At 39.5% G+C, this 19,456-nt stretch overlaps 1 protein-coding gene across 3 annotated transcripts in view; it reads right to left on the bottom strand.

Annotated features, from left to right (window-relative positions):
* Positions 1–17,018, bottom strand: part of bbx.S (bobby sox homolog S homeolog) — a 59,325-nt gene extending 42,307 nt beyond the window's left edge. For 2 of the 3 annotated variants that reach the window (XM_041584131.1, XM_041584133.1), the window contains exons 1-2: positions 16,746–17,017; positions 9,430–9,496 (exon numbers count right to left, since the gene is read on the bottom strand). The gene's annotated coding sequence lies outside the window, so the exon portion shown is untranslated. Of the gene's footprint in view, positions 1–9,429; positions 9,497–16,745 lie in introns of all 3 variants that reach the window. The other variant, XM_041584132.1, reaches the window with a different exon arrangement.
* Between the last annotated feature and the right edge of the window lie 2,438 nt (positions 17,019–19,456).

Here is a 19,456-nt window from a genome sequence, read left to right as displayed (position 1 = left end):
GCCGGCTAGAATGTAAATCGCCGGAGGGGTGGCACTCGGAGCACTTCGTTTTCCAAAGTTGCCTCACGAGGAAATTTTGGGCGTCTTCGGAAAACTTAGTGCTCCGAGTGCCATCCCACCGACAATTTACATTCTAGCCGGCGGGAGACAGTTTGAGGAGATTAGTCGCCGGGCAACTAATCTCCCCAAATCTGAGAGTGTGACCTGACCCTTACAGCACGCGCATTGGTGATATTTGGCTTATATGGCACATGGCAGATCTAAATTTCACAACAGCATCCAGCATGCTGTTGTGAAATTTAGCCACAATTGATTCCCGTGTGAGAAGGATTATTTAAGATTAAGGGGCAGATATAATAATGTTCGAATTAAAAATTGGAATTCAAATTTTCAAAATTTTTTATGGTCAAAACTGTCAAATTCGACTAGGCAATTATCCAAACTCGATTTGGGTTTTTTTAAAAAAAATTCTATTTTGATTTCCAAGATTTATCATACTCTGGCCCTTTAAGAATTTGAATTCAACTATTCGCCACCTAAAACCTAACAAATTACTGTTTAAGTCAATGGGAGAGGTCCAGGGATCAATTTGGAGATTGCAGCCTTCCTGATATTCAAGGTTTTTTTCAGAGAAAAAAGCAAAATCGAGTTTGATTGAATTCGAAACTAATTCAATTTGAGTTTTTGGTAGTTAAATTCGTCCGAGTTTTAATAATTCGATTTTATTAATACATTTCACTAGGTCAAATTTTGAATTCATTTGAATTTAAGGGTGTTTAAAAAAAACTCACATGAATTCGAAATTCGACCCTTGATAAATGTGCCTCCACAACTGTTCAAAGCTAGGTGCTAACCTAGGCTCATTATAAACACACTATGGTCTTTGTGCCCATGAGTGCAGCTAAAGCTATTTAAAAGAAATGTACAGAACTAGAGGTAGAGGCACTGTTAGGCTACTGCCAGATGAGGATGAGGATGATCTGCATTTAGAAGCAGGTTGAGAATCAGTTGATCTACTAGCCTCTGCTCCCTCCCATGCGTATCTACTGTGCAAAAGCCACATGCAAAGCTTGCATCTACTCTATTGCAGCAGAGGCAATAACAACATTTCCTGAGCATTTTTCTCTGACTAAATAAGACATCTTTTTAAACTGCAACTTGCTTAATTTTATTGTCTATATGAGTGTGCTAATAAATTCTAGTAAAAGTTGGCATTTACCTTATCTGCCACTATTTACCAAGGTTTCCAAATCAACAGTTTGGCCACCCAAGTGACACCCAGGTCAGAACTGTTGACAGTGGTCTACAGCAACAGTCTTCATTCTACCAGAAAAAATTACATTGGATGAGGACTGAATAGCCTTATCCAATGTGATTTACCTGTTAGAACCAGGAATGGAAAATGAGAGTTAGTGCAAAGGTTTGTGGAAGAGTAGAACGACTGGAAATAAACCTGGATGACATTTGGTGAAGAAACGGAAGACTTTGCATCACGCACCAAAATCTGGCAAATGTGTTTGTGGTGGAGCCGACACAAGGCTAGGGCTAAAATTAGCCTGCAAATTTCTGTAGACTGATTTCGGACCAGTCTGGCCCTAGTCTTATAGTTTATGAATTTGCCTTTTTCTTCTGACTCTTTCCAGCTTTCAAATGGAGGTCACTGACCCAATTTTAAAAAAAAAACAATTCTCTGTAAGGCTACAAATGTATTGTTATTGCATTTTTATTATTACTCATCTGTCAAGTCAGGCCGACTCATATTCATATGTCAGTCTCTTACTCAAATCAATGCATGGTGGCTAGTGTAATTTGGGTGATAGCAAAAAATGAAAACCAACTGCAAATTGTTTCAAAATATCACTCCTTACATCATGCTTAAGTTAATTTAAAGGTGAACAACTCTTTTATGTAAGAGCTACTTTAAAGGAGAAGGAAAGGTTAAAACTAAGTAAGCCTTATCAGAAAGGTCCATCTAAATATACCAGTAAACCCCCAAAGTAGTGCTGCTCTGAGTCCCCTGTCAAAAGAAACACTGCATTTCTTTCCTTCTATTGTGTACTCATGGGCTTCTGTATCAGACTTCCTGCCTTCAGCTTAAACCTCTTTGCCCTGGGCAAGAGCATGCTCAGTTTGCTCCTCTTCCTCCCCCCTCCCTTCTCTGCTGTAATCTGAGCCCAGAGCAGGGAGAGACTCAGGCAGGAAGTGATGTCACACCATGTTAATACTGCAGCTCCTATCCTAAACAAACAGAGAGTTTCTAGAGCTTTTTACTCAGGTATGGTAAAATATTCTACAGAATAAATATAGCATTCTAGCTTGCACTATTGCAGCTAATCTATTGGCAATAAAATGCCTCCATAGCTTTCCTTCTCCTTTAAAGGAATAGTTCAGTGTGAAAATAAAAACTGGATAAATAGATAGGCTGTGCAAAATAAAAAATGTTTCTAATATAGTTAGTTAGCCAAAAATGTAATGTATAAAGACTGGAATGAACAGATGTCTAATAAAACAGCCAGAATCCAACTTCCTGCTTTTCAGCTCTATAACTCTGAGTTAGTCAGCGACTTGAAGGGGGGCCACATGGTACATTTCTGTTCAGTGAGTTTGCAATTGATCCTCAGCATTCAGCTCAGATTCAAAAGCAACAGATATGACCCATGTGGCCCCCTTCAAGTCTCTGATTGGTTACTGCCTTGTAGCCAGGGTAACCAGTCAGTGTAAACCAAGAGAGATGAAAAGCAGGAAGTAGTGTCCTGACTGAATTGTTATACATCAAATCACTTCAGCCTTTATACATTACATTTTTGGCTAACTAACTATATTAGAAACATTTTTTATTTTGCACAGCCTATCTATTTACCCAGTTTTTATTTTTACACTTAACAATTCCTTTAAGTAAGTCTATTGATCTCCGCATTCAATAATAAAAGTAAATTGTGGTTTAAAAATACAGAACCCCTGACAAAGCTAGGTGCTAACCTAGGCCCATAATAAACACACTATTGGTAAATCAGAAGTAAAAATGACAAACTATGCTCCCTTTAGAACCTCATGATACAGGTATTGGACCTATTAAGTGGCTACTTTGAACATCGAATAGGCTACTTCGACCTTCGACTACGACTTTGAATCGAACTAAAAATCATTCGACTATTCGACTATTCGATAGTCGAAGTACTGTCTCTTTAAAAAAAAACTTTGACTACCTACTTCGGCACTTTAAACCTACCGAGCACCAATGTTAGCCTATGGGGACCTTCCCCATAAGCTTTCTAAGCTGTTTTTGATCGAAGGAAAATCCTTTGATCGTTTGATCAAAGTATTTGCGGTAAATCCTTCGACTTCGATAGTCGAAGTCGAAGGATTTTACTTCGAGGGTCGAATATCGAGGGTTAATTAACCCTCGATGTTCGACCCTTAGTAAATGTGCCCCTTACTGTTAATTATTAAGTAGAAAATCATGCCTAAATATTAAGAATAATAACTTCTGCAAGTTGAAAATACTTTGGTATCAACTAAAGCTATTTTACAGGAGATATACAGTAGAACCCCCATTTAAAAAAAATTATGTAAAATCAGGGAAATATATTATGCATTATATATTAGGTTAAAATTAGGAGAAAACATAAAATCAGGGGATGAAAAACTGATGTTTCGCTGTATTTCTAAAAGTGTTAAAGAGGGTCACTGGAATGCAAAGGAGTGGTATTACAATAGTCAGCAATGAACAACTGTCATAAAATGACTGCAATGAAATTATAAATATAAAACATTCCCATGACATACATTTCGTGACTTCACTAACTATGAACTCAGGACAAAACAGAGGTGTCATTGGATGCTAATTAAAGTTAAGCATTTCCACTTCTCAACTATTGCTCACCTGTTCTCAAAAAAAACATGACTTCCTAAATACTTCATTCACATTATTCATATAGTAATAATCTGATCCTTACAGGATGTAAGATTTAGGTATTAAGCCAGCTGTTAAAAAATGTCAAATATGCTGTAATTAAGCACAGGTTTTAAGTTAACATCATACTTCAGGAATCACTGAATTACTGCCACAGGTATGTAGTTTGAAACTAACAAGGTGGAGCACTATTTGAAGACTCGTATAAAATTCATGATTAACATTATTCAGACATTAAACAGTGGATAAAATAAGAAGCAGTTCATAAAACAACATGTGATTAAATATGTGTATAATCCCTGTGAATTTAATTTTGCAGATAAAGACAGATCCACACAGAGTAAAGCCTGTACTTGCTGCCAAAGGTGTACCTACTAAGCACTAGCTACAGTGGATGTATACATAGGCAATCAGTTATTTTGTGTATTTTCATTGTAATTAATTTAAATCACTTTGCAGGGATATGTTTTCACTTTGACATGAAAAAGACAACTTCTGTTAATCAGTGTGTCAAAAAAAAAAAAAGAACAAAATTACAGGGCACCTGTCATACAAAAATTATTTCCTCCACCAGTGGTTTGAGCTAATAGAGCACACAAGGAACAAGCGCCCCAGCTTGTATGCATGTGATGTAGGAGAAAAACTGATCTTACATCTAACATGAGAATAATAAGTTAAATTAGCCCGCATCTCTGGTAAGAGAAAAAAATCTTTGTATTAAAAGGTGCACTTTAAATCCAATGTGACTCAATACATAAAGACTTTTCACATGGCTGTTGGCAACAGTGAGCAGATCAGCAGTCTTATGCATATCACAAAAATTGTGAGTTTTACTTTCTTGGGATTTTTAGAAGACCTTTAATTTAGGGTGTAAGGCATAACCTGGTGAGTATCCCCCCTTTTTTTGTAAACATGAACATCATCATAAACCTGACTATAACATGACCTGCACTCTCTCTTTGGTAACATAAATAAACCAACACACATCAAATGGTATGGCAGAAGGAATGCCTAACAGCTGGACCAAATTGTTCTATGTTCATGAATTCCCTTTTGGCAAAGACACATTTTAAACGCTAATTTAATATGAATATAAATATTACACTCCACCTGTATAACCACTCTATCTCATGCTTTTGTACATGCACAGCCGAGAGTTAAAATAACTTTGGTAAGTTAATTTTCTGACTCATTCATCTTTATTTTCATCTGATGCCCCAAACTGTAACTTATACAATCTTCTGGGGAGTTAAACTGTATCTACTTTTTTGAAAACAACCTTTTGAAGTGATTTGTATTTTTCTGCAGTCACAAAGTTATGTACAGTATTTATAGTTAAGTCTGCAGCATATTTTTTTTTATTTTTGAAATGGTGAATTCTTGGCACATATAATTTGTGTGTAGCAATGCTATAAAATAACCAGTTAACAAAAATTAGTCTGGACATACAGACACTTTGGTACCACAAAATTTCTACTTCATGGTTGTTGTGACTCCAAGGTTTCCAAATGTCAAGTGCAACTACACATGATTCAGCAGAAGAGGCAGGCCAAACGTCATGGGGACGACCACAGATATTTGGAAGTGTGTAAATGAATTAGAAATAATAATAATGCCAATAATAAGCCACTATCATATTGATGTTTAAACTTTGTACTTTGGATATATGTCATCTATAAGAAAGCAATATGCAAGGGTCCAATAGCACACAGCAAATAATCAACATTATATGCAATGTGACTCACTTCAGACATTTATTAGTGCAAAATCACCACAGCAACATATATAAAAAATATTGTGCATATAAACAAATAGAAGCGGCTCCACAACTAGGTCAAGTTATTATTATGGGTGACTTTAATCTTTAATTATCCAGACATTGACTGGGGTAATGGGGTAGCCAAGACAGAAAAAGTTAGCAGGTTTGTATATTTCAGCTCGTTCAAGAACCAAGTAGGAATCAGTGTCTTTTGGATCTTGTAATAACTAATAATACTAAAATTATCTCTACCATTTGTGTGGGTGAGCATTTAGGGACTAGTGATCATAACATGGTCTCCTTTGAGCTCATGATATAGAAACAACAAGGGAGTAAATAAAACAGTAAACTGTATAAGGGCATCTCTGCAACATATTAAGTGGGAAATGGGACGTTTTTAAAATGTTGCTTAACAAATAAACATGTCAGTATATTCCACTTGTAAGCAAGGAACATCATAGCAAAACAAAACCATTGTAGTTCAATCAATGTTGGTGTTGAGGTGGGTAAGACGTGCTTCAGAGGCTTTGCAGTTGCCTGGGACAGCAGAAACATTAATCAGGTACAAGGAGGCCAATAAATCATATAAAAAAGCTATCAGACAAGCTAATATCAATATGGAAAGGGGTATTGCAGAAAGCAGTAAAACGAAACCAAAATTATTTTTTAAATATGTAAATAGTAAAAAAAATGAAGCAGGAATGGATCGAATCCTTGATACCAGAGGGGGGGGGGGGGTCAGCCGGTTGATGAGAACATAAAAAAGCAGAGATTCTAAACTGTTATTTTTCGTCGTATACACAAATGAGGAGCCAGTTAATAAAGGTTTTCCTTCTTAAAGGGGTTGTTCACCTTCAAACACTTTTTTCATTTCTGTTGGTTTCAGATAGATCACCAGAAATAAAGACTTCTAATTCCAATTGCTTTCTACTTTCTATTTGTGACCATTTTGTTTGTTAATATTGAAGTGTAAAGTTTAATTTTCCACCTTCTAAACCAGCTCTGGGGGGGGGGTTGTTTTTCTAAATTGATATATTTAGTTATCTTAGTCCCTGCTGAGCAGAATTCCTGCGCTTCATTGAAGGCAGCTGTTACAATTGATACAATAGTTGCTAATATTCCACAGCTACTGTTGAGAAATGTATCAACTAAATGTAGCAAATTGCAACACTTCAGAATCTGCTCCTAGATCACTGAGCAGCCAGACTGAAACCCCAGAGACAGAAACATCAAACTTTAAACTTCAATTTTAGGAAAATAGTAAAAAATAAAAGATGGAAAGCAATTGAGCTGGGCAGCAAACTGGAAAATGAGGTTCAATATTGAAAATTGCAAGATCATGCAATTTGGCAAAAATAATATAAATGTAAGTTATAAATGGTAGTGTGTTGAGAGTTTCCTTAACTGAGAAGGATCTAGGGTTTTTGTGGATAAAAAGTTGACTAATTTTGGGCAGTGTCATTCTGTGGCCACTAAAGAAAAAACTCAAGAGATGAAAACATAATTCTGCCTCTTTATATGTCCCTGGTAAGGCCTCACCTAGAGTGTACAGTACAGTTTTGGGCGCCAGTCCTTAAGAGGGATATAACTGAACTGGAGAGAGTGAAGAGACGTGAAACTAAACTGGTTGGCGTGATAGAAGACTTAAATTATGAGGGTAGACTGTCATGGTTGGGGTTGTTTTTTCTGGAAAAAAAGATGCTTGAGAAGGAACATGAGGACATTATAGATAAATGGCAGGGGACCTTTTTCCCATAAAGAGGATCACTGCACCAGAGGCCACCCCTTCAGACTAGAGGAAAAAAACTTTCATTTGAAGCAGCGTAGGTTGTTCTTCACATTGAGGACAGTCAGGTTGCACTGCCGGGTGATGTTGTGATGACCAATTCTGTTAATGCCTTTAAGAGTGGCTTGGATGAATACTTGGACAAGCATAATATCCAAGGTTATTGCGAAACTAAAATCTATAGTTAGTACATGAGCATATTTAGTTTATGATGGTGTATGGAGGGGTCAGTGTGTGTATGTAAGGATGTTGAGTTTCATTTGGAGGGGTTGAACTTCATGGACTTTGGTCTTTTTTCCAACCCAATCTAACTATGTAACTATGTAACAAAGGCATTACATCATAACATACCACAAGGCAGTGTCTTCCCTCTGTCCGCATACCTCATGTCAGCCACTCCCTCCTTAGGGAAAGGCCCCTTGAATAGAGCATTGCCTATGTTAAGCAGTGTTATATCTAAGAGGGATGGGGATAGTAGATATTTCTTCTATGTGTTAATAACTGTTAACTACTGTTCCTTTTTCCATGAGTTAATGGCAACATCAGTTTTCTTATTATAATTTATTTTGGCATCTTTTAAGATTTTTACCAAAATCTTAGTGCCAATATTCCAACCAGCTTTGAGGATGTTAGTGTTCACCTTTGTATTTTTATATAGGACATGCAAAGCAACTGAGATAGGATTTTTGCTCTAGAAAACAAAGTTGGATCCTTACATAACAGCAGAATTTTAAAGAACCTTCTGGGCACCTCTAAGATCTTCTTGAGAACAGAGTACTGCAGTAAACTTCACAATGAAAATCTTACAGGTGGACACACCTGAGAATTTTTGGAACGATGGCTAAAAGATTTCTGAGCTGCAAACATATTTTACATGCCTAAAAAAGTGCTTTGTGTACCAACATGCCAGATACACCCCAAAGCACCTCTTGGCATGCTTTTAAAACTTTGCATTACTAATTTTGGAAAGGGATATTGCCTTCCAGGAGGAGGCTAGACAGAAAGCTAATTTAGCCTAGTCTGAAGCTAAAACCAACCTCTTTCCAGCTTACTGTTCCAGTGGAAGAGGTATTAAAAGAAGGATAAGTATAAAATATTCTAGACTTCTACGTGCAAAACTGAAAAGGAGCATATGCTTGATGAGCAACTGGCAGCCATGGAGTCACTGCACAGACCTATCTGACCCTATGTGTTTCTGCCAAATATGTTTAGGGCAATGCCACACTAGGAGATTAGTCGGCTGAGATAAATCTTCGCATTTGTGGGCGACTAATCACCTGCAAGTGCTTTCTCGACAAGAATAATATGAATCACCAGTCGGAAAACATATGCTGCTAATTACCTGCGTTAAATGTTCGCTAACTAGGACGACTAATCTACTAGTGTGCCATTGCTCTCAGATGCACATAATGATACTTTCAACAACAACAACCAGTGAACTGGTTAACATGCCTAAAGAAACTTGGGGGAGTTTACTGAGGGCCATTCAAAATGTAGCCAGAATTCTGTTCTATGGAGTGTTAAAGTTTAGTGGCAGAAATGAGCTTTAGGACCCAAGAGAATCATTAGGGTCAAGGTATTTAAATGGGGCACAGTGTAATTTAGTGGTGGGCTGGGCTCAGTGTTTTTTTGTGAAAAACAAAGCTACCCATTTTTAAATTTCATGCATAAGTTTATATTCCTAGTTGTTACAAAAGTGCTCTCTGAATAATTATACATGAGTTTTTTTAGGGTTTCCATTCCAATTTAAACAAAAGCCTTTAACCCACTTTAGGCTCATTGTTAAACCTCTTGTTTTAAACTATTCTCATATACACTAACTAAAAGCAAAAAAGTATAGCCTGTATTCATAAACAAGTTCAGGAAACATAGCATATTTTCTGGTCTGTTGACAAAACTAGCCCATTATTGTTTGGGTCACATTAATAGATTTTCCTATGTTTCCTTTTAGAAGATAGAGCAATTTCTTACCCAAGAAAGGCAAATGGAAGAACGGACTGGCAACTATATTTTGATCCCGTTGTCATGTGACAGTGACCTAGAAGAAAAAATAATTCCTTCAGTCAGCACAAAGATAACAATACTATTTAGATGATACATGACAAGTTTGAAAATAGATGTCACCCAGTAGAATCAGTAGATTTTAGAAAAATTATATAAAAGTCAACAATAGTACTCTTTCTGAAGCAAACACACAGCTTTAACCAGTGCATACTAACAGCATATTATATGTTAAATACTTATGTTAAAACACTTTTTTTTGTTACTGGCACCAGCTCTCTTTATTCACCAGATCTCCAGTTTGCAGTTTCACCGGTCTGATTGCTAGGGTCCAAATGACCCTAGCAACCATGCATTTATTTGAATGAGAGACTGGGATATGAATAAGAGAGGGCTTGAACAGAAAGAGGAGTAACAAAAAATATCAACAACAACACATGTAGCCTTAAAGAACATTTGTTTTTAGATGGAGTCAGTGACCCTCATTTGAAAGTAAAAAAGAGTTAGAAAAGGGCAAATAATTCAAAAACTATAAAAAAAAAAATAATAAATTAACCAAGACCAATTGAAAGTTGCTTAGAATTAGCCATTCTATGAACCACCCATTTATATACAATACAAAATTAACTCAAGTATTCTTCTTAGAAGCAGAATTGCTGCTCCTTTAAAGAAGCTCTTGAATATCAGGTTGCATAATAGTTCAACTGGCCTTCACACTAGTGAAACAGCTACAAACTGGGCTTTTTTATTAAAGCAGTACTTTAGAAGTACTTTATTATGACTATTACCTGTGAAATAGGACATTGCATATTTTTGTATTGCAATTAAGGGGTAGATTTATCAAAGTGCGAATTTAGAACTCACCACAATATAATTCACTAACTTTCTATTCATCCCTATGGGATTTTTAAAAGCGTATTTATTAAAAAGTGAACTTCATTAATAAATATGAATTTAAAAATCCCATAGGAATGAAAAAAACATGGGTGAGTTTTTCAGTGGTGAGTCAGACTCAGTACATTTTTAGCGACTCCAGACACCCAAATTTGCCTCCGACTCCACAAATCTGACTTCAAAGTTCTGATACAAATGGCAGATGCAAGCCAAATGGTTGTACTTTTGAACTTGAGATCATTCAGGCACTCCCTAAATCCCAGCTCAAGTGCACATAGGATTGAAATTCTGCTCAACTGGACCCTAACATATGGAAATGTCAGCCAGTTCAGTAAAAACTGGCTTCTAGAAGAAGTACTTCCATAGTCTTCAGCAATACACCCTTTTTGGTTTTGTCTCTTCTTTCTAATCAGTGGCGTAACTAGATGTTACTGGGTCCCACAGCAAATTCGTTTTAGGGCCCCCAACATACAGAGGCTGTCCTGTTTTACAATACATATTGAAATTGCTCATTAATTAGGGCCTCATTGGGCATCCATATCTTCTGGGCCCCCTGCACCCACAGGGTCTGCTTCCTCTGTAGTTACGTCCCTGTTCTTAATAGATTGAGATATTTTTCCTAAAGAATTTACAATTAATGTATTGAAATACTTAAGCATAGATTCATTTTCACTTTTTCATTATTATAACCAGACCCCTGTTTGTGTTTACACCTTGTAAATCACTGTGTACATTTGTGGTGCTATATAAATAATTAAATACATATCAGCTGAATTCATCTATATGTGTACCAGAATTACACATATCATTTCTCTACATTTAATTCTTCCATTTTCCCTGAAAAACAGCAGTCTAAAATACTCATTTACAGTGTTATTTTAGCTCTTAACTCTGGAAAACCTTAGCTATTCTCCAACTATTTCTCCCCTATCCAGAAGGATTTTATGGGTTCCCAGTTGAACTATAAAAGTTGAGGGAATCATATCACTTGCAATAAGTGGCTATTACTCAACCAGCACAACAAGAGCTGTGCAAATTGGTTGAAATGTCTGCCATTGTCAGGTATACTAATTTTAATAATGCTTGCTTTGAAATGTGTACACAATCTTTTAATTTCATTTTCAATGCAAATACCAATTACTTTGGATTTCTTGATATCCCAGCAGTCAGCCAACAAACATTTGCACCAAGCTTACAACAGGACATGTAACTGTTGTAAGAAGCTGGATCATAAATGAGAAGTTATCAATAATGCATTACCACAGTCATAACTATAGAGGAAGAAGACCCTGTGACTGTTAAGGAAGCCAGGGGAATATATGGTTCAGTCTTTAGCAATAAATGTTTATGAAAACTTAGGGAACCTATAATTATTTTCAGACTCTGTAATGTATGGTTACTTCACTGTCCATTATCCGAATAGTAGATTGTTATCTTTTTCTCTTTGGTATAACACTAAATTTTATGGAAAGTTTCACCACGAAAATTACCCCCATGGATGAAAAAAAATGTTGCACCTCAAAAATGTGTAGCGCGATTTGTAGACTTCAATGCATTTCTGCTGAAAAAAAGAGCTAAAGGCATTGCCAAATATATTGGTGTGCTTCCTCTCTGCTGGAAATCGAACAATATTTAATGTGACATTTATGAAATATAGTTGAAAATAACTGACATCTCTCTTGGACCTAAAAAATCCTATTTTTGTTTTTACATGGTTCTTAAAGATGTTCTCCACCTTTGAGTTAACTTTTATTATGACGTAGAGAGAGATATTCTGAGACAATTTGCAATTTGTTTTCATTTTTTATTTGTGGTCTTTGATTTATTTAGCTTTTTATTCAACAGCTCTCCAGTATCTAATTTTAGCAATCTGGTTGTTAAGGTCCATATTACCATGCATTGATTTGAACAAGAGACTGGAATATGAATAGGAGAAAGCCTGAATAAAAAGAGGAATAATAAAAAGTAGCAATAACTGTATATTAGCTTTACAGAGAATTTGTAGGTCAGTGATCCCCATTTGAAAGCTGGAAAGAAGCAGAAGAAAAAGGCAAATCATTTAAAAAAAACGATATAAAGAATATTGAAGACCAATTGAAAAGTTGCTTAGAATTGAGACATTCTATAACATACTAAAAGTTACCCATTTAAAAGACACTCCTGATACATTTGGGTTCAAATCCTATTTAGTATATTGTTGAATATATCTGTAAATGACTCCATGCTTTGGTGTGCATGTGTCTGGTCTAAAAAACATTAAGTGGGCCTTACTATGTGATGGTTCTAGTATCTAATAACTTAGTTACATCTTAGAATATAAACTACACATAAAGCACTGCAGAATGTCGGCCCTATATCAATAAAGGGTAAAAATATATATGTGTCTCTATATTTACACTTAAACACACACACGACTCCTCATAGTATATATATTATTCTTGCCCCATTTATAACAATTGATTAACTATATTTTATATAAATATAGTAAATCAATTCTTATAAATGGGGAAAGAATAATGGATAAAAATATAAAACACATTTTGCAGTGCTTCACAGAGAATATTGATGATTTATGCCACTTGTATGCCAGGGACGTAAGTGCCACCCTAAGGTGGCCTAGTAGATGCTGACCCCAGTGGAATTTCGGACTCTTGAAGTTACCAGGAGCAGCTTTTTGTCACCTCAGGTAACTTGCTAACGTTGCCATCTGAGGCAAGTTTTTCAACTCACCTCATAGTGGCAGAATCCCTGGTCCCTGCTCCCATGTAACAATCTAAAGTAAAAGCATATTTATCATGCATAGAATTATTGCATTGTGTTCATTTCCAAAATGTTTTAGCCATGTTCTCACCAATGCAAAAGGTCTAAAGTCCAAAGCATTTAAAGGCCAGTAAAAACATCAGCCCTGATTAACACACATCACTAGTGATGAGAGACATTTTTGGGTACATATTAATGCATTCCTTGAATATGCTAAAAACTGGAGTTCAGAAAAGTTAATGAAAAAATAAACCACTTTCCATTGTCTATCATTTGGTTTGATGGAGCTCAAGCAATCATCATGAAGTACCCAAGAACGGTTTGCTAAGAGTCAGTTAGATCTACCTTTTCCAAAATGCAAAATAATAATCAATAATGAAAAAAGAGATCTGTGGTCTTAGCATTATCTGAGGCTTCTGATGCCTCACTTACCTAGTGGTGGGTGCTCTGAAATAATAAAACATATATGGTCCACTAACCACTTCCCAGTGGACTAAGTTGCCAGAAATATACCTCTGGCCTTCATCTTTCTGTGAATCCAGATGTTCTCAAACTACATTTAACTACACCCCCATCCCAAAACAACAAACTGCCGTTGAACATCCTAGAATTGCATTGTTAGTTTCCATTTCAGCTGAACAGTGATATTACTTATGCAGGGGTTTGCCTCAAAAAAAGACACCCATAGACTCCAATGGGTAAAAATATTTTGCACGTGTCAAAAAAGATTGTTGGCCTTTGACTTGAATGCATTTGGCAAATGTTTCAGCGAAACAGGCCAGATTCACCCATCACTACTTATGTGTTCAGCTCCAAAAGTTTATTATTTTGTATGTGCGCCTAAAGCTGGCCAAAGAAGTAAAGATTTGATCGTATAAATCTCAGTTTTGTACGATTTTTGGGCCGTGTGTGGAGTGTCCTGACATTTTTCGTGCCATGGTGATTGGTTGTTGAGGTGAGAAAATTTCTGATGGCTACTGATAATATCTCTACATGTACAGCTTTTGTCGGACATAACTTTCGTACGATTGCCGTCAGGGGCAGAACATCGGCTGATCTGTAATATTACTACTTTATTTGATCTGAAAGGTTAGTGGCAGGTCGGGAGATGGCACCGAACGATCGTTTGTTCGATGTGAAGGTCAATCTGCACGTCTATGGCCAGCTTTAGTCATGGAGGGTTATACTTTAAAAAAAAACATTAGTCCAAACAAGTGCAGCAATAGTTTTAAGATAATAGGGCCTCGAGCTCATTATATTATACTCATGATACAGGTAGGCTTCTGCTATTTTTCTAGCACTGTGTATGGAGGTTATAATATAACAATGATAGCATTGTGCGGATTATGTTACATGCTTGTCCCTGCCTTTCTTCACTGTTTGTGGGATGGGCCATATTTTTATTTCACACCTTAGGAAAGGAACCTGTGGTGCTGAAAACATATGTATAGTAAACTGACGTGGGATCAGGCGAAAACCCCATATCTTCATCTTGACATCTTGTCACATAAACATTACAAATCCACAAACACACTTTAATAATGACTGCAAAGCAAGCTGAACCTGCACACAGCCCAACATTGTCTGCCTCATAATAACACACACTTACTAACAGTGATCAGCCACAGATTAACACAATAACTCAACAAAGTCGGTCACTCAGTGTGATCAGATGTTAGCACAAATAAAAACAAGATGCCGACAGAATGAGAGAGAAGGGAGGCAGTGATCAGATGTCGGTTGTATTCATGTTCTTACATCCCAGTGCAAAATGTCGCTCTAAAAGGCTGACGAGACAGCCCAGAAAGGGAGAGAGAGGAATAAATAGACAGTGAGACGCACAGAGTCCATCTTGCCTCGGCAGGGGTGGGGGAGAAGTAAAAGGCTCAGGCAGTAGCAAACTCTACAACAAGGCACATCATGTTTAAGCAGCATCAGGGGAAAGGGGGTCTCCCCGAGCCGTGCCCCTTCCCGAGAACAATAAAGCGCGCAGTCCTTGCCTGCCAGGAGAGGCGACTCGCAGAGAATAAGTGGAAACGAGCTTCCTCCGTGTGTTCATGGCAGATTAGCCCATATGCTTCTGCTCCGGGGACCCCATGTGCTCGGACACCCACCCCCGTTATGGGACGCGCGTACCGGGTATTCGCCCCTGACAGAAAAGAACGTGTCATGAGCAGGGACGCCGATGGTTTCGCAGCCCAGGCCAGTGACCGGCATGACAGCTATATGTATATGTGTGTATATGTATATGTGTATATATGTATATGTGTGTATATGTATATGTGTATATATGTATATGTGTGTATATGTATATGTGTATATATGTATATGTGTGTGTGCACAAGCACAGGACAGCTCCTCTGCCTCCCCCAGCAATGAAATATTTAAGCAAAGTTCCGTGCGGCCGTGTAGCCCAGTGTCAGGACTAATTGCTGCCCCCCGCTCTGCACCTTTATCCTTTCGCTTTTAGCTCCTGCGCGACATGGATCAGACACACACACATCCGCCTCTCCGGTCTCATTACACAGTGTCCTGCTCATTCCAATGGGTTCTTCCTCTCTGTCATCACAAGTTTTAGCCTGGCTCACCTAGGAGTGCATTGCAGGAGGAGGAGGAAGCCAAGGGGATGCTTCCTCTAATCTGTTTCTAGCGAGCAGCCCCTGTGTGACTTGGTGGGAGCCGAGAGTTGAGGGGTCCGGTGGGTGCAGGGGGGGGGGGGCATCGACTACAAGTTTTCTGTCATCGCGTCACAGACAGTTCAGCACGTACCTCGTAAACAGAACTTTAAAAAAAGCAAGGCCTGCACCCTGGCTCCCTCCATTAAACATCACCCCCCCCCCCCGCCCACCTGAACTTGGGGGGCACTCAGTGAAGTTCAACCTGTAGCCTCTATATGAACTATAACTCGCCGGCAAACATGTCATTTAATAAGAGCTGGAGGGCCGCTGGAGGTTAAACATGGCAGCAGCAGCAGCACTTTGATATAATCCCAAAGCTACCTCCCCCTCCCACCAAATGACAGCAAGCCCGCATCCCACCCGCACCCGCATCCCATCCATGTCTGGGGTAAGAGGTGCCACTCAGCACTGGAGACAACAACAGATGGAGCCAGTGGCGATGATTTCAATCCCCCCCCCCCATGCGTTGCCTCATCTCACACTTTCCCCGGGCACACGGCAAGTTTGGGGAGCGAGATGTCAGACATGATTGTACAGTTACTCGGCACAGTCACTCACATGCTATTGTCGCTGGGTCACTTTCATTGTGTGTCCCCCTCCCCTGTGTATAGGAGCTGCTGGAGCAGCCTGGCACCGCTGGCCTGGCCCACTCATCTGTACATTCACCTCCCGGCCTAGAGACAGAGGGAGGGGGGAGAGCTCAGACATGTAAGCATTAGGCAGCCGCTCTCACCAACACACACACATCCCCAGCTGAACTTTATGCCGGCCCGAAAAAGTGACTGAAAATTGTCGCCGGGACAGGCAGCAGCTGTTCTCCCGTGTCCCCCTGCGTGCGGTGCAAGTGCTGCCTGCAGCTCCCCCGGCACCTGGCGTGTTTGCAAGTGAAGAAAAAGTGTTTGAAGGAAGGCAGCTCAGTGCACAGGGCTGATGGCATTCACACTCCGCACTTACCTCGCGTGTCCCACTCCTCCTTGCGCACTATTTTCTTGGTACTAGCGACCCTCTTTCTCTCCCCGTCTGTCAGAGTGTCGTGTGAGTGCGAGCTCCCTCCCCCTGCGGTGTATGGGGTATAGAGAGGGGACTCAGCACTGTGCCTCGGAGCCGCTCAGTACAGTGCTCCACATAGTGTACATGCACTGACAAACTGCAAACATTCATTTCTAAGCCGACGCGGGATTGGCTGCAGAGCTGACGGACAGCTTAGCCAGCCATTCAGATAGCCCGTTACACCCGACCGCCTCTCCCTCGCACCCATACGTTTCTTTATCATTAGATGAGCAACATAGTGTAAATCGGTCACTTTTTTGTATTCATTTTTTTTAGCGGCCGCTATAATACAAACACCTGGGTGAGAATGTGTTGTGCGCAGTGCAAATAAACGGGAATTAAACAAAGTGGCGTCAACGGGTTTGTGTGGGAGGTCGAAGTGATATAATGCAGCCTGCCAGTCTCCCAGAGGAAGAGAAGTGCATTGTGTCGCGATATGATTCATCTATATACACGGGCACATCACTCCAGGAGCCCCACTTCCTTTAGCCTGTGCCCCAATATCATGTCAAGCTGTTGTTTCCATGAAGTCAGCCCTCAAAGTGGGCTATGAAACTCGGCATCAGCTTTAACACCGAAATAGCCTTTAGTGCGAGAGGAACTGCGTCTATGAGTTGTGTCAGTAGCATGACAGGTCCTTTATCCTTGTTTTCTATTGCTCTATTTGAAATAGAAGGCTGGACTTAACATTTGTATTGCACCAACTCCACATACAATTTTTATAATGTGATTTTATTTTTTTAAATAAGCTTTTATATTGTTCATTTATTTTATGGCCTGGCTGTGTTTGCTAAAGTTGGTGGCATGTGGCATAATAGACCCCTGTTACACAGGCCCAGACTGGCTATCTGTGGGTTCTGGCAAATGGCAGAAGGGCTGATGTAAGATGCATAGACACTCACTATTTAGTGAGTTGTTGGGGCGCTATTTTGGCCTTTGTGTGCTTAAAATTCCAACTGGAGTCAAGCTATCAGACAATTTCAGAACAGCAGTCAAGCTATCAGACCATTTATTTCAATGCACACAGTCAAGCTATCAGACTGTGCTTTTAGCAACAGCAAACCACATTTTCCATGCATTCCACCACTAATGCCACGAAGTACAACACCACCTTTCCTTTGCATCCCTCGCAGCAGCACCTATGAGATTGATTCCTCCCCTTCAAAAATAGGACAGTTAGACACACCTCCAACAATTAATTATCCAATAAAAACCCCCCTTTGCCCCACACTCCTCATTGTTTTTTTCTGTCCTACCGGACAAGATAGGATGGTTAGAAGAAGAAAGGGGCAGTAGTACCTCCAGGGGGCTTTGGAACCAGGCAAATACCTTGGCTGGCGGATTGAGGAAGGTGCGTATTGGAAGACGTTTTTTCTGTGTAGGAGAGAAGTCTTCTCTTTGTCATCTGGCCCCAGTTTTTTTGCGCAGAATATCCTTCTGGGATTAAGCAACGGGGCGGAATGCGGCCCGTCGTGACGTCAGACGCTGACGTGCGGACGAGCCGACGTAGGAACGGCGGTTGACGTTACTGCGCATGCGCGAAGGCGCAAGTGCGCAAAGATGACGTAAGGACGCTGGAAACGCCGAAATTCGCGCCAAACAATTTTGAATAGGCTATTTATAGCCAGCACTATTGACAACAGGCCTCTTCGTATGAAACGGGTGGCTGTTGTGGTACCTAGGAGGTTCTTTCTGCCTGAAGAATTTTTTCTGAAGAGCTAAGGTATTTTTTGCAGTGGATTGTAAAAATATGATATAAATATATATGTATATATAAAAGGGGGACAAATAATAAAACATATTATTGTTACCTACCTTAGATGTCAAGTCCTATGGAAGGTCAAGGACCTAAAAAGAGGAAAAGGAAGAGCAAGCATATTATATGCAGGGAGTGTGAAGCACCTCTTCCTGATGATTATCAGAGGGGGCGCTGTGTGGAGTGTTTAGAGAGGGAATCCCAGAGGGGAGACCAACTCTCGGTGTCCTCCATTAATTTAATCAAACAGTTGATTAAAGAGTCCATGCAGGAGTCGGGACATCACAGCGACCCTAAGAGAAGTTTTGCTCAACAGGATTCTGATACAGGTCCAGAAGGGGATCTAGTGATCCTAGATGAGGTCGGTTCATCATCCTCAGAGGAGGAAGTGGAATTGGCTTTGTTCCAAACGGAAAAAGTGCCCAAATTGATAAAAGCGGTAAGAACAGAAATAGAGATTTCTGAGGGAGAGTCTCAGTCAAAGGACCCAGAGGGGGATCTTAGAGGCTGTGTAAGAAATAAAACTTTCCCGGTACACCCGCTTATGAAGGAGCTTATGAAAATGGAATGGAGGAATCCAGAGAAGGCTCCAGTCATAAATAAGAGATTCAAGCTGTTGTATCCAGTAGAACAGAGTGAGGTTGATCAATGGGAGGCACCACCAAAGGTGGATGTAGCTGTCGCCCGCTTCTCCAAAAGAACAGTAATTCCGGTGGAGGATGGGTCGAGCCTCAAGGAGGCTATGGACCGTAAGGCAGAGACATCATTAAGAAGAGTCTACTCGGCGGCGGCAGCACAATGCAAACCTACAGTAGCCTCTACTTCTGTTTCTAGAGCTCTCAGAGCATGGGTTCTGCAG

Source organism: Xenopus laevis, chromosome 2S (genome assembly GCF_017654675.1).
Source record: "Xenopus laevis strain J_2021 chromosome 2S, Xenopus_laevis_v10.1, whole genome shotgun sequence".
Lineage (NCBI taxonomy): Eukaryota > Metazoa > Chordata > Amphibia > Anura > Pipidae > Xenopus > Xenopus laevis.
Note: the sequence above shows the minus strand (reverse complement) of the source record. Positions and strands in the feature narration are given on the sequence as shown.